The sequence below is a fragment of the Tinamus guttatus genome, unplaced genomic scaffold, assembly GCF_059628265.1.
Source record: "Tinamus guttatus ecotype Peru unplaced genomic scaffold, ASM5962826v1 Tinamus_guttatus_pri_ptg000930l, whole genome shotgun sequence".
In the NCBI taxonomy this organism is placed as follows: domain Eukaryota; kingdom Metazoa; phylum Chordata; class Aves; order Tinamiformes; family Tinamidae; genus Tinamus; species Tinamus guttatus.
In genome coordinates this window covers 1-15206 of record NW_028289464.1, presented here as the reverse complement: position 1 = coordinate 15206, position 15206 = coordinate 1, and positions in this window count along the sequence as shown.

Below are 15206 nucleotides of genomic sequence, written 5' to 3'. Positions count from 1 at the left end.
ACCGAACAAGTCAAGGTTCTGGGGGCCTGAATTAGATACTGATTTAGTGATACTGATTTCCTGATACTGTGAAGCACAGTCAGTCTCAGGTCATGTTCTAAATCCTGCTTGTTAAACTAATTACTTACGATAGTATAATTAGTAATATATCTAATAAATATTAAGGGATAAATTGCTGTTCTTAGAGCTTAGATGGAAGGAACTGTCCTAGTAAGCAGCTGACCCCAGAAGGGTATGACCCCAGAGGCTAGTGTTCTCTGTGTCATCAGACATTCAAGCAGACAAGGCCCAGCTCCTGACACCACTAAGTGCAATCTGGTGGCAAAGAGCAGCTTGGCCCTTAGTCTTGTGTGCGTCCTGAAACCGCTCACTGTGTCCTCCAGTTGGGACCAGTGCTGGACACACAAAAATCTGTTGGAAGAGCCTACAATCAGCAAACAGAAGGGCAGGGCAAGTCAAAGCAAAGGCAAATCAGAAGAGCTTTGCAGGAAAATATGCAGAGAGCCTACCCGTGGGCAGGAGAGGCACCTACTTCCAGCCAACCTCTATACTTCTACCACTGGAAGCAAAGCTTACCCGATGTCTTCGTGTAATTGTTAGCACATACATCAGTGATGAATGCATGAAAAACAAGACCCATTACTGCAAGGAATAATCATTCCCTAGCATGCAAAGTGAAGGCTGTTTGATTTTTTTTCCCCTCCCAGGTAATGTCTCATCATTTCTACAATGCATACGATCACTGTCAAAGCAGCAGCATGAATGGATCACAAATGGCTACGCTCCAACTATCCCACGTATTTAGTTGCACTCCCCCACATCAGAAGCTGACTGTACCTTCTTGTGCCTGGCCCTGACTGCTTTGGATGAGAAGGCCAAAACACCCTCTCAATATAGCAGGTGAACAACAAACAGGATGATCACCTAAAATGACAACAATTTAACCTACTTCAGTGAACTCTGTACAGATACAAGCTCTCACCGGGAGTCTTTGCAAGGTCTGTCGGACAGGCATCTGCTGAAGCTGACACCTTCTCAGTTAAAAAAAGCATCTGTGGGAATTCCTCCTCTTCACTATCCGAAACTTCCCAGAATCTGGGCTTCAGGAAACTTTCAGGAGAGCCAGACTCTGGTAACTTCCTCTCTTGTTCTAGCTCCATTTCATCATCAGAAGATGAAACAATAATATCAGCCTCTTTTCTGTTCTGGACTGCAACATCCTGAGTTTTTATGACTGGTGTTGACAAAACTGAAGCATATTTATGCTTGTTTAAATCAGTGCAGGAAAGCTCTTCTGGAGAAATTGTGCTCTCTATGTTCCGATTTCCTGATGTAATGCCCTGCTCATTGGCTTTCTGGAAAGCTATTTTGGGAGACAGGAATGGTTTTTGATTTCTCTCTGGTGTTTTTGCTTCTCTGGGAAATTTCCTATCCGATTCTGAAGACATAGGTGAAGAACCAACAGCAGGATAAAAAGACATAGAAGATTTGAGAGGAGGACTGCCAAAAAAAACATCCCTTTGTGGAGAGAGGTCTTTTTGTGACTTGGAGTAAGGAAGCAAATCATTAACATCAACATGTTTTTCGCTAACAGCCTTTCCTGACTCTTTGATAACTTCTTTCATTGGAGAAGGCTCACTGTATTCTATCTGATTTTTGGAAAATAAGCATTTATAATTTTCACGCCTATCAGTATCATTGTGCAGTGAACAGTTGGTGAATTGTTGTTCTTCCAAGCGGTCGTCTCCTCCCATATTATGTGAAGCCTGAGACAACTTGAAATCTTTCCCACTTTCCCATCTCCTAACCCACTTCTGAGGTTCAAACTGACAAGACTCAAAATTGATGCTTGTGGCATTCACATTTTTGTATCCACTTGTATTCTGCATTTTCTCTTCTTCAGACAAGTCACATTTGGATGTTTCCACATCATTGTCTTCCCTCAGATGTCTGAAGTCATTGCTTATCAAGGCAGATACGGACCTTTTTGCCTCTTTTTTCTCAGTCTGCTGGTTCGCACCTTGGGCTACCTCAGTATCCCTACAGATGTTGTAATCTGTGCCTTCACTCATCTCCAGTTTGTCTTGAACCATTTTTCTTTGAGTTGCAGCAAACTCATATATTTCCTCCGGCTCCTGTTCACCCACCCCGTTGTCGTCTTCCTTCTGGCATGCAGGGTTTAGCACAGCTTCTTCTTCCTCAGCTTCAGCCAGCCACACTGAGTTCAGGAGCTCTTTGAAGTTCTCAGCTCTGTTATCATTATCTTCATCATCTCTCGCAGAGAGGAGATCATCTTCTGGATCCACTCCAGAAGATGCCTGGCTCTCTTCAGCGCAGTCCTTACACTTGAGCACAAGTTCCCTTAAATCAAACCTGCAAGAATGTAACAGAAATGTTAATGTTTATCTCCCTCAAAATTCATTCAAAATTCCAAAATGTTATAGTTGCCTGATCAATCTAGTGAGTCTTGTAAAGAAAGTTAAATTTAATTTGTGAAACTGTTGTGCCAAATTAGACATGCAGTTTCAACATTAATAAAGTCAATAACAATTTCAGGTTTTCACTCCGTGTCACCATAATCTTCTCAGGTTTCACACTTATTTCCCCCATTCCAAACAATGCATCGCTGCCACTACAGAGCATAATCAGTTCTCCTTGATTAGGTATGAGTTTAACTGACTATCAACATAAAAGAGCAGATTTTTTTTCCTGGTCTTTTTCAGAATTATTTTAAAAGGAGGACACCTACATTTCCAGAACTAAGTGATTTTGATCCGATAGAATGTGTTTCATCTGCTGCTGTTTCAAGTTCATTATCTAACACATGTCTAGGATCATGACTGACATAACAAATTAGCATTCCCTGCATCCACATTCTGCAAGTCTCATTCAGATTAAGTGTGTCACTAGGGCAATGCTTTGAGAATTACACTCATCACCATTGCCACCATCAGCTGTCATTAAAGATCATGAGACAAAACTTGGCAAAAGTGTTCTAGTCATAAACCAAAAATAGAAAATCTCAAGCAGATGTAACCTGAAGAAAGATTCATGAAAAAATGAGGATAAGATGCTCTTGTGTTCATATTTCACTTAAGATGGAAGCAGAGGTACTTGCATCTCAAGTGAAATGAGTTTTGTGAAAGCCACTGAAACCACAACAGAAGGTATCAGGTTAAAGTCCATGTGGCTGAAAGCATGAGGTGACCCAAAGCACACTCGTATGATACAAACCTGGTAGCCAAAGCCCTCAGCTGGGGCACAATTCTAGCAGGGATGTCAGTATAAGCAGTGTAAAGATATCGCAGGAATGCGAGGACTGCCTCTTTTGTCACATCGCTCAGCAGCACCCGGCGCGTCTGCTCGTCGTCATCGTCCTTCACCTTCACATATATCCCTTCGTCGTAAACCTGTGCGGTAAAAGGAAAGCAAACAAGGTCCACTTCCTCATAAAGGAACAACACCAGCAGTATCTGCTCTCTATCAGGCCACTAATTTTTTTTTTTTTTTTTTTTTTTGTGTCAAAGTCTGTTCCTATGGCCAGGATTTGATGCCTCAGAGGGAAGCTAAAAGGACCAGAGATACAGAGCTCCCTGGGGAATAGGGAGCTCCATACAGCTGTTAACTTGTACCCTGAAGCTTTCAAGGACCCCTCATAAATGGTCCTAAGCACCTTGAGTTGAAACTGCTGTAATCATGCATGAGGACAAAACGAATTCTACTGATTCCAGAAAGAATGACAAAACTTGGTCAAGAAGTTGGTATGGTCTGGTGGCAGCTCTGTCAGAGGGCAAGTTCCTGTCTTCAGCCCACTGCCTTTCATTGCCTTTGCAGGAAATTGCACAGGAGCAGGCTGGAAACTGTATGAACCAAAATGCTTCTGGAAACACAGAAATTACTTCACTGGCCTTGCCAAAGGCACAGGTCAATGCAGCTACCTCCATAGCACCTGTGGGAGTGACAGACCTCTGTCTGGGTTAGTTACAAGCACAGCTTGTAAATACTGTCTACTCCATAATCAGCAGGTCCAGAGTGACTTGCCACTGGATCTCCAAATACTCTGTGCTTACTGTACGGCATCACTAACTCATTTGTTGTGATCAGTCTGGAATAGACGGTCAAACTCCTGTTACTGCAAAGGGGCTTTACTCGAGGGGAAGAGAAAAGTCTAACAGCAGTACTTACCAGCTGAACAGCCCGTGGGCAGCGTGCATACAGCACAAACATATGGGCATAAAGGATTTCTCCAGAGTCCACTTGAAACTGGATATCACTCAAGTAGGCGTTGTTGACCATGATATTGTAATCTTCTGCCAGCATCCTGAAAGAGGACTAGAACATAGAAGGGACACAAAGACAGGAGTTGTTACAGCTGTAAGGCATTTTCCTGGCAGATAAGGAGGCAACAGCCCAGTTTGTCAGCACTGCTGTACTCTGGGTCCCAGCGTGGGTATGGCTGCCTTTGCCTTCTCAGGACTAACAGAATCCTTATCAGTGCAAGGTCTTCCATAAGAGACGTAAGCAACCTAGTCCAACACATATCTCTGGCTTTGTTTCCCTCCTTCTCCTCTCTTCAAAGCTTAGCAGCTGTGAAGAGGCAGTCACATGCTGTCTTCCACTCTACTTGTGGAACAGCCTTTTGCATTACAGCACATCATCATCCTCGGATCTTTACCACATCATTTCCTGATGTGGCAGAGCCACTGCCTGCAGTTGGCCTCTTGCTCTGCTGTCTTCCACCATGTTTTTGAAAGCTGTAATTCCCACCTTGATGGAACTGAACTCAGTTCATAACAATTGCATAGAGCAAGAGGAATGAGGATGACCCAGGGGCAAGGTAATGAGCCTTTCCTCTCTTGTTCACTGTTTTGGTCTAGCAATGACACCTGGGAAGAAGCCCTCTGCAACAAGGGGGCAACACGGAATAAAAGAAATGCAGGTATCTAGTCCAAAGGAACTTGTGCACTTGTTACTGAAATCTCCTTTGAAAATTCCTTTATTTATTTACTTTTAAGTATTTACTCTTATAATTTTAGACTCCTTTACTTCAGCTTTGCCTATCATGATTCCTGTGAGTGACTGTAATGCTTAAACATCTCTGTTTCTGTGAAAATGCATGGGAAATACTCCATACTTCTGGAAATTAATCAAATAGGAGAGGCTTTTTTTTTTTTTAACAAATAAACAATACAAAAATACAGTGCAAATAAACAATACAAAAAAGGGGAAAAATAACATTTGTCCTTACATTTATATCGTTGCTTCTCGGAAATCTCTTCTCTATGGGTAGAAGAGCAAAGCCACTTAGTGAAGAATCACTGGAAGTCAATTCTTTTCCTCAAAGAAGAAAAGGCACATCTCAAGTCATGTACAACCTTCTTGTAAGACAGAATGAAGTGGCAACTCTTAACTGCCATTTCTTCCTTGCCATGACAACTCCCCAAGAGACTCCTGTCCCAGGCTGACATTTCTGAGCTGAATGGTTCAGCCTCCCCCTCTTGGCTTTATCAGATGCATTTGGTTTTCTTGGCATATGACCAGCAGCCATTTGCTGCAGCTTAATAGGAGAACTGAGGGAATTTTACCCAAGTCAAGTACAAAGCAGAGAGACATTAGATTTAGCAACCATAGTCTTCACTGATGAGTGAACAGGAGACACACAGTGCATATATTATGCTAAATGGTTGGACAATTTTAAGGCTACCATTGGTCTTGGAATGTGCCGTTGTGCAATGCACACCACTGTAACCAGGGAAGTTAGAGCTGCTCTTGAAGGAATTCTAGGTGGTGGACTTTTTTCAGCCTGTACAGATCAACTTCAGGGACTGTGTATCCATGTACCAACACAACATCATCTCTTACGCTCTTCTTTCACCAGGTCTTCTCCTGGTGAAACCTCGTAAGACAGTGCTGTCGGCAAAAGCCACTAGGCAGAAAAGAGCATATATTTTGGGGATATATTTTTGCCTCACTATTGGCCGTGTCTGGGCCCCCGGCTGGCAGAAACGCATCTGACACCTTTAAAGGATTTTTAAAATAAAATTTAGAAGCTGCTGTCTAAGAGGAGCTCTTCTTAAATATTGGGATCTATGAATCATTTCAGAAATGTCAACTTGATTGTACCTAAAGCCTACTACAGAACAATGCCCCCAAATATCACCCCCTGGATCAACAATATCATCTTGCGGCTGCTGCCACTGCTCTCCAAGTTCAGTATGGCTCAACGTGGCTCCTCACAGCTGATGACACCAGAGAGGAGGCTCATGAGGCTGCCAGAACTTACCTGGCTGCTCTACTTCCTGAGCGTCGTTAAGCTCAAGCCTCCACTGAGTTTGTGCTTCCATGGCCAACTCAACCAGTTGCTGCAGAGTCTGAACATGAACCTTCTCGCCCTGAGACGAAATCTGTCCAGCCCGTTCAGAGCCCGAGTCGGCTTCATCAGCAGCTTTTTCTCCAGTCTCTGGAGAAGCAGGATAATGAGGACTGAGATCAGGCTGAAGTTGCTGAGATACTTCTGGTTGATCAGATCCCACTGATGGCAGAGAAGTCTCTGACTTACAAATCTGATCAAAGGAGAGAAAAAAAAAGACATCAATAAATTAATTTTGTATGTATTTGCAGAGTTCAGAGTACAGTCTCTGAATTGATCTCTAGTTCATACTTTCAAAATATCTTAATAAATATTAATAAAATACTTTGAGCGATCCCCAGATACATACTTGCTCTCCAAGAAGATAGTGCTATAAGGCGACAGACTAAAAGGTCCTGTCTGTTTCTGTAGGCAGCATTTATAAAACTACAGAAAAACGAGAGGCAAGACATCTGGATAATAACAGAGTGAGACCGCCCGGTTTAAACTGGATCACAGTCCTGCATGCAGCTTCAGGCAGTGGGATACATGGGGAAAGCCTGAAATGCAAACGCTTCACTTTACAACCCTAGGAGTGCCCACCCCCTCCTCAGTGTAACACACAAGCATCCATCTTCAGTGTGAACTTTCCACACTGTTCCTTGCTGCCTTGATACAAAACATGAGTAAAGAAAGAGAAAGGCTCTGATTATAATCAGTCAGAGAAAAGTATCAAGAAGGAACACAAGAGTCAGGCTACTGTAAAAATAGCTAAGCTAGTGGCAAAATGAAGAGGCTCAAGCCCTCTCACTCAGTGCTCTGCTCCCATTTGTTTGGTCTTCCAAAAGCCCAAAGAACAGCTTGGCAACACAAGCCTCAGCCTCCTGTCCAAAAGGGAGAAGTGAAAGTTCAAGATCACCAAACCTACTTGTGTGAGACCAGGGGACAGTTGTGCAGGAGCAGAGAGCATGCAGAGCATGGGGTGACTCACTTAAATGGCAGAAAAGAGAAGGGCTACAGAGCAAGTAAACTGTGGCACACAAATACCAGAGGAAGGAGAAAAGAGCATCCCACCTGCACAGTTATGCAAGGTACGATTGGAGGGGTCAGTTCAGCAGTGTAGAATGATTCAGGGTCGCAGGGCCCTGTTAGAGCACTGCTGTTCCATAAAGGGCAGTCCTTGTTTCTGGGCGATGGCATGAGCCAGTCTGTTTTCTCAGATCCATCCTCCAAAATCCTACTGGTGGGAAGCCGAGGAGTGGGAGGGAATTCCATCTCTTGTGTAAGCACCATGGCGGCTCGCTCTTCAGTCCTTTTGCGGGCTGTCTCTGGATCCCGCAGCAGTAACGGTGGAGGAGTAGTTGGGCCTCTTTTACGTGTTCTTTTCTCTTTAAAAAGAAAAGCAAAAGAAACCCAAATAAATGAACAGCTGAACACATAAGCAGAGGAACTGAACCTGCCAGCTTTTTCAAGTGTTGCAGTTGGCAATGATCAAAATGCAACTACAGCAGAACACAAGATTTCTGCAATAAGTCCCAAGCCTCCCGTTACTTCTGCCAGAGAAACAAACCTTCAGGGAAGACTTATTCGTGCACACATGGTCCTGCTGGGCTGAGCTGTCAAATCAGATCACTATGAAAGCAACTGATACCTATGTGCAGGCTACCTTCCAGACCCTTTGAAAAGTGAGCGTACAGTGCTTTTGGCTAGTTAGCAGCGCTTCACTCAAAAAAGAGAGAGAGAGAGAGAGAAGAAAAAAGACTCCAAAGCCATGAAGGACTGCTTTTGGTGCGTCTTGATCACTGGTGATGGTCACTCATGTCAAACCACAGCACATATGAATCCTGCACAGCTCTCATTTGTCAGGTCTGTTTCTCAGGTCTGTTTCTTTACTGCCTTTGACTTCCTAATTCCCAATATAATTGGCAGTGGTTATCAGCAGGAAGAGATTGAGGAGAGCCACGAAGAGCAAAGTGTCTCCTATGTGCAGAACTCAACCTTCCCCCAGGGCAACTGGCTTCTTTTCTGACCATTTTTGTGCATTTAAATAGCAAACCACAGGTTCAACGTGTGTAGTTGTATGCACATATACTTCAGAAAGAAAGCAGAGCAAGGAGAGAAGGATGAAAAAGTTGCATAATCAAGGGTATGGGACAGGGAATAAGAAAAATGCACTGCAAAAAAAATAACAATGGTCTTTTCATGTTTTCCCTTTGGGATTTATTAAAAAAACAACTCATCTTAAAAACATTCTATAGTTTTGAAACAATCAACCAGTGAAATAAATATAAGACTCAGAATGGATTTCAGTGAAACATCCTGCAGCCTCCCTTGGCTATCTGTATGTGGATACTTTGCATTACTCCATCTCGGACAACTTAAATGAAACAGAAGTGTGGTTGTCATCCCCTATGCCCAACAGAAAAGTTGGTAGTGAAGAGCAGGCTGTTACATCACTCCTCCAATAGTATAGCCTGAGACACTCACGGTGACACATACCTGATCCAGGCTTCCATTTGATTGGCAAGGCAGCCACGGGTTTCATATTTGCAGCTACTGCTGCTTGTTCACGCTTTTCTTGCTCCAAGAGAGAGCGTGACATTGCCATAGCAACCTGCAGATCTTCATCCTGAGGTTCCATTTTGATCCTCTTTTTCATTTCCTTTGAGTCATCTCCGGAGAACTCTTTGCGTTTTGATATGTTTGGTTGATTGCTGAAACGTAAGAATGCAGCAGAAAGCCCAAGTTAACCTAACATAACTGGATCAGAGACAAGAAACCCTGAGCACTTCAGACCAGCTGCCCCCCTTCCTCAGAGAGATTCCCATATCCAGAATAATAAGAAAGCATCAACAGTACTTTTTTCTGTGGAGGAAAGAAAAGGATTTCTTATCATGCGTGGAATTCACAGCAATTTGGAGAAAATCTTATTTTGGAAAGGTAAACATAAGACTGCAGCACTGACAAACTGCCCCTTTTTTTTTTTTTTTTTTTTTTGCAAGGGCAGGAATGGCCTTAACCATCTGCTACCTCAAACCTAAACTTTGTATCAAAGGGCAAAAATCAGGTTGAAGTCAAGAAGACCGTCACCAAAACCGTTCTGCCAATCTTACACTTCCACAGTAAACAAGCAATGGCCCTTCCTCAGCACAATAAGACTTAAAAGTCCTTTGGATACATTTCAGGCAGGCACCACTCGCTATACTCTGAACATGTTGCTCAAATCCCAAAGAGCAGATACATCTCTGCACCCAGCACAATTCAAAACATCCTGTATGTTTCCTCCTTGACTCTGTGGATAAGGCCCATGTATCCAGGACAGCAACGAGCCGAAAAGCTGAGGCCTTGGAAACACAGATACTCCAAAGAGACTGTATGCTCATATAGCATGTTCTGCTTAATAAGCTCAACCACGCTATTCAGCTTTATTACGTAATTACCTCTCAGAGCATAAATATTTCTGACAAATTAGTGTAAGATTATTTACTTCCCATTTTGCTCCTGTCTGCTGACTCATAGTCATCCACCACTTTTGAAGGAAAGCAAGATTTTCACCAAAATCTTACCTGGGATACTTAGGAGAGGCAACTCCAAACTGAGACACCTGCAGTGCCTGAAGCAGCATTTTAGGAGGAACATCCATCTTCACAGCACAGCGTTTCAAGTGAGTAGTTTGGCTCTCGGAAGTTTGGAAATGTTTGCCACAGCTGAGACAATCAGGGATTGCTGGTTTGCTGGAGGAGGAGATCTCTGCTGCTTCCATCTCATCCAGACACCTGGAGGATGATGGAAACAAAACAAAACAAAATAAAATAAAATGCTCTTTTTGAACCTTGCCTCCTGAAATGCTGTAATTGAGCAACTCCAACTACTTAAGCAAGCTATTTACAATACTTTCTTTACAGAGAAGCACAGACTTTTCATTTATAAAGAGCTAGCTGTATGTAATATTTTAACAGTATTTGATATTTACCACTAAGGAAACTGTTATAGAGTGCTGGCATCAATTTAAGCCCACACCATTCTGACAAAAGAAAACACAAGGATCCTTCCCTTAGCCTTCCACTCTCATTACCTGTGGAAAGCAAAGGTCTATAGTGCCTATATATAGTATTTACAAAGGTATATAGTGCATAGTTTTACAAAAGTATATAGTGCATAGTTTATGTATTTATTCATCTTGCAAAACAGTATCACATCTTTCCTTCAGCGAATAGCTCAGGTTTGCAAACAGCTGACATACCAAATGTTCTTAGGAAATCATTATTTAATTGAATAAATGGTGTTGAAATGGGCAGATTTTGAAATGGACACTAATGGGTAGCTTTGCTACCTAGTCTGCAATTACATCTTCTCTAAGGCACTGCTGCTGAAAGCCACACTGGCCTTTCATGCTAGTGCTTCACCTATTAACGTGCTGCCCCCGTCGTGTTGTGTTCATGGCTGAAAGATCCTTCTGGCAGATCTGACAAAAAAACAAGCCCTTCTCCTCTAGGCTTTCCGGGACTTCCTCCTTGATCTTCTGCTGAAGGGCAAAAGCCAAAGCACCATCGTCCTTTGTGGATGGAAGATCGTGGGTAACTGGCACAGAAGGGGGAGATGATAGAGTTAAACATCTTGTAGTGAAAGGCATGAAACTGTTACATTTGTCATGATGATTTTATTAACTTAAAAAACCCCTGCAATCTTCCTGTTGCATCTTCACATCTCATTTCTCACAAGGGAATGCACAAACAGTACAGGAGAGCACTACCCCAGGAGTGGAAGGTGGCAATTGGTTCATCGCACATTATGTATCCGAACCAAAAGGAGAGTTATGTTTTAGATGAAGTTTCTGGGAGAACATGGGGTCTTAAACATTACATATTAAGCACAGGAAATTCTCATGTCCATAGAGAACCAGCAGGGCCTTGACTTTTAAAGGGGCCTTGACTTTTAAAGCACCAAAACACCAAAAAAAGTCCTATGAATTCAAATTGCTACGGATTCAATTCATCTGCATAGAACATCCTATTTTGTAAGTGCTCAGAGATTTACAGAAGACACGGAGTAACTAAGGTCATATTTATATGAGCTACACAATATTGCCCCGAGAAGAATGACTGGATTTACTGATGCTCTTAGAATCTCAACCTGTTTCCAGAAAGTAAATTCTCTCTCCAGAACTTAACATAAAATCAAATTTCAGCCTCACAAAAGATCTAGGAGAGAAGTATAGAGATCAATACACATTTATCAATAGAGAAAGCAAGTTCTCAGACATGTCGAGCGATTTATTCAGCATTACACAAGCCACCTGTCCAGCTGTGAACAAAGCCCAGGAATCCAGACTGCTGCTCATACAATCACCCTAAGCAGCCCTCAGCACTCTCCATGCACACACAGGAGCTAAATAACAGCAGAAACGTACCTTTTTCCGGGTTCTCTTCCTCGCTTTCATCAGAGGAATTCCTGCTAGCTGCAGCCTTTGGCAAGCTATCGCCCAGGCTATGTTTTAGCTGCTCAGGTGCCACTCTCTTGAAGTGCTGCATTCCCTCCACCGCCAGCTTTGCTGCCCGCACCTTCGACCCAGGCAGCAGTGGTGTCTTCAAGGTGTCTGAAGAGCAGGTCTCTGGTTGTGAAGGACGGAAGGATAGTGTAGTCTGGGAACAGTCACTCGGAGCATTCACTGAAGGGGACAAAGCACAGTTTCCCAGTCAGAATTAAACAGGTAACTGAGCTGCCCAGGGAGCTCTTGGGAAGCTTCCCAAAACAGCAACCTGAGATAGTCAAAAAAAATGAACATGTTTCTACTCTGATCTTCAAGCCCTATCCATGCTTCGGACTTTCAGGCTCAGAACCAAGCAACAGGTGTTCCTAAGGAGGGGTGGTAACGAGCAGCAGGCTAACAGCTCAGTGTATCTCCGCTCTGCTTTGAGGCAACCTGTGAGATCAGACCAAAGATCTCACCAGCCCAGTTTCTGAGTGCAGTCACTAGTAGATAATTACGAAAGGGCATCAGGCAGAACAAGTACAAAATAATCCTTCTGCTGGTTGACCTTAGCTGTCAGTTTAAGGATTTCATGCACTGGTGACTGCCTTCTGGTCATCATATTTAGTCATCACTGAAAGACCAATCCTTCATGAATTAACCCAGAACCTTTCTTAATTTATTTTTTTGGCCTTGGTGACAGTCAATGGCAACATAATTCAACATTCAATACAATAACACACTGTGAAAAAACACTTTGATATAATCTAAACTTGCTTCTTGATGATTTGAGGGATGATTTACATTCTGAAGTCGCAAAAAAAAAGGTAATGACTCCCTCATATATCATTCAGCACTTACTTAGGTTTCACCTTACTGAAGAACTGCATACCTCCTCCAGACTTCTAAAGAGCTCTACTGAACTGAGTCTTTTCAGTACTAGCCTATTTTCTGTCTGAAAGATTTCAGTGCACGCACCTGTCACATTCCTCTTGGTAGAGTAACTGGTCACTGTGCGCAGCTGGCTGTCAGGGAAAGCGCTTCTCCTGTCTTCTTGTGACGTCCCACCACTACTGCAGGCCACAGCATCATCGTCTTCTTCACGCATCCCTGTCGGCACCTTAGAACCCAAATTTTGTGGCAAATCTTTCCCCTTCACTACTGGAAAGCACTGATCGATTTGGCTCCCAGGAACAGATCTGCCTGTTGTAGTGGTCTTTGTCCATTTCTGAACCTTCTTTGTTGCCTCAGTATCCTCAGCTTTCTCCTCAGTATCCTCAGCTTTCTTCTTTGCCCTACCGACAATTTTTGCCCACACTACTTTAAATTCATTGTCCTCTTCATCCATGGTGCTGCAGGCTGCAGTAATGCTGCCTAGCAGCGCTACAGGGAAAGATCTCAGGAACAGTCAGGGCTGCGTCTTCTCTGGCTCGCCGCCTTCATTCTTCAGACGCCAGCACTTCTCCACTGTTCCAACGGTGGACTTTCCTCTGTGATTAATTCATCTGCATAGAATATATTACACCATTTAGTGCAGCACATTCTCCAAGGACCCTGCTTATTTTCACTCAGCACAGTGATGACTTTCTTGTTCAGAGGATTTTGGAATATAAGTGAAGCATTTCAATCTGCCCAAAGCATGTGTAGGATCTTCATGGTACGCTAGAGGGCTTCAGAAAGATTTACTGAAGCCCTTTAATGGAAAAACCTCTAAAAGGTGGATATGTAAGATGGTATACGCAGATGCAGTGTGAAACAGGCCTCTGGTACCAATTTGAAAGAGGACATTCTTTGAAGACTCTTCTTTGAAGGAGAAGAGATTCTCATATAAAATATTGCAGCACATAAGTATAATAGCACATATTGACCCCAAACACTAATACTGTACTTTCAGCACAGACGGACACAGGCCACATTCAAAAGCATGCTGACCTCTCCTTTGAGGTCAGAATCCTGCCTGGAGCTCAGAATTTGAGATGTCCCACTTGTATATGCATCCATAGCTACATTTATATAACACAGCAAAAATGAATGTATTCACTCCCATAAGGTGGGGAGGAAAGACTGTCACTCGGAGTGCAAAATTTCATTTTGTGACACAGCATATTTAAAGAAGAGAGCCTGTCCCCATGCTGAAAAGCAGCTAACAGAGTAAGGCTTAGCAGTGCTTGGCCTTGCAGAAGAGTTTCTTGGACAGATGAGAGAGCACATCTAACAAATGTGCCCACCCTTCTTTCACCTCTGCGTTCTTACCTCCTCCTTTGGCTACTCAGTAGACACTGACCATGTTTCATAAACTGTTGTCACATACACCAGATAAAAGTATTGTCTCTTTCTTAGCTGGTTTAAATTAGCTTCTTATACTAATTTAAAAAAACCTGATTTAACTAAGTTTCTTAAACTTTCTCTACAGGAAGAATAACAGTGCTAGCTAGTGATTTCTTGGAACAGCGACAGGTACAACAACATCCATATGGAAATGCCATCAATCCCTGAGCAACACTAGAACTAGATTTCTATTCTTAGACATTTTGATTGTCCTCTTCTTCCTAGCCCTATGTTCACTACGGTTCTGGCTATTTTAATGGAGCTTTTATATTGACTCCCAAATCCATTTCTTTCAAAACTTAAACAGAGTGTTTCATTTGGAATGGCAGCAGCTGTGGTTCAGTTTCTCCAATAAAGCTCTGGGCACCAAAAGACTCAAAATGCAGGAAGAACACAAGCAGGATTGTTTTCTCAAATGGCTTGGCTGCAGCCATGCAAGGCTAAGGAACACTGGTTACACATTTTCACAGGTCAGCCTTTCCTATAAGCAATTACAGATGTTAATGGATTTATCTATTTTAAATTCCACCTCCCAAACCTGCAGAGGACTTTGCTGTGAGTCTTGGATCATTTCCTGAGAGAGAAATTGACATTTTCTGTAACCAGTTCATAAATTTATTTTTTTCAGACGGAATCTTGGAGTAGTTATCACTACAAATTGACCTTTTTTTTTTTTTTTTTTTTTCCCTAAGTAGGAGGAGGCACACAGAGAATCTCACATCCTCCATGGCTTTAAATAACTCTCACAGACATATGCGTACACATGTCATATTATTTACGGTGACTTCCTGATGTTAAACTTTTGTTTGCAATTAATACTAAATGCCCCAGGCAGATCACGTGAGATGCATAAGCAATGCAAACCTAAGGATTAATCTATCTTACTCCTCCATCTACAGACGTGTAGTGAGGCGTAGGCACAGACCAGGATCCTCTAAATACATCTGATCATGCTGTCATTCATGTACCTTAAAGCCCCTTTGGCACCATCTTGTAGAGCTTGTCAAGTAACGGTTTTGCAAAATTATTTATTTCAACATAGAATTCAATTAATTTTGT